Genomic DNA, 1,156 nt, shown 5'->3' on the forward strand with positions numbered 1-1,156 from the left:
TTTTTAAATACTCACAAGCAAAAACCGAGAGAAACTGGTTTTTTTTGTAAAACTGCATAAAATATTTTTTCGAAATCTAAAGCTTGCACAAGCGCCACTTTTATACATATGGAAGGAATTATGGAGCCAATTTCATGTTGTTTCAATGGATTAGCGTTAGCAATAATAGCAGTGGAATTTAATGACAAAATTTAAGCGCACTAAGTTCACGAATATATTTTCACAATATATTTCCAGCCGTTAACTGCTTTCCTGCCTGCACTTTCGCTGTTTATTGCATTGTTATTCTTAATATTGTTAAAATATGTTTGGCGTAGACTCGCGTATAGCTGCAGAAGTGGCACTTGATGCTGCACCAAACCAGCCAGAAGTTTACCGGTTGCAATTTCAGCACTTCGTATGCAATTTTGTTATTGTTGTTGCACTCCAAATGTTGTTAATTATATACAAACCAAGCTAAAACTTTTCGACTTTTATTAGTTATGCACTTTTGCTTCAAAAAAAAAAAATACTGCCAAACGTTACACATTGCTACACACTTGCATTTTGCTGCTTTTTACCTTTTCCACTATTCCTTTACAGCTTCTTCGTACACCGCACTTCTACTGTTAACTGCTTTCGTACAATTTACGTGCTATTTTGCCTGCGCACGAGCACTTTTCACACAGTTTTCCACAAATTTTAGTAAATAATTCCAATCAGCTCTTCAACTTCAAAATTACATTCATTATATTTCCAAATTTTTGCTTCACCTTACGCTTATTTTCACTATTTAGAAATCTTTGCATTTGCACACTTGTATTTTGTTTCTGCATTGGTGGCCGTTTGCTATTTGGCCTACACAACACAAAACACACACGCTCACGCACACCGTTTATGTTTCGGAAATTCGCGCTCAACCGTACGCGAAAACACATTCGTTTACTTCAAGCGCTCGATTCGAATTGAATACGGAACAAGTTCGTTTCCTACGCAGCGGTGTGTTGCGGTTGCAAGCCGGCAAAACAAAATGAATTGGAACGAAGTTGCCGGATGACACGAAAGTATGCCTTCACAACGGTAGAATATTTAACTAAAAACGTGAGGATTTGTGGTATGCTAACAAAAATATATATGAAATGCAAAAATTTCAATATTTTAGGTATTTGTAATTAAT

General features: G+C 36.0%; 1 protein-coding gene across 2 annotated transcripts in view; it reads right to left on the minus strand.

Moving 5' to 3' along the window:
- LOC108972468 (rho GTPase-activating protein 26) overlaps nucleotides 1-931 on the minus strand; it is a 204,393-nt gene extending 203,462 nt beyond the window's left edge. For both annotated transcript variants that reach the window (XM_018939070.1, XM_018939069.1), the window contains exon 1: nucleotides 561-931. The gene's annotated coding sequence lies outside the window, so the exon portion shown is untranslated. The remainder of the gene's footprint in view (nucleotides 1-560) is intronic.
- Between the last annotated feature and the right edge of the window lie 225 nt (nucleotides 932-1,156).

Source organism: Bactrocera latifrons, unplaced genomic scaffold, assembly GCF_001853355.1.
Source record: "Bactrocera latifrons isolate USDA-ARS-PBARC rearing strain unplaced genomic scaffold, ASM185335v1 scaffold_4, whole genome shotgun sequence".
Taxonomy (NCBI): domain Eukaryota; kingdom Metazoa; phylum Arthropoda; class Insecta; order Diptera; family Tephritidae; genus Bactrocera; species Bactrocera latifrons.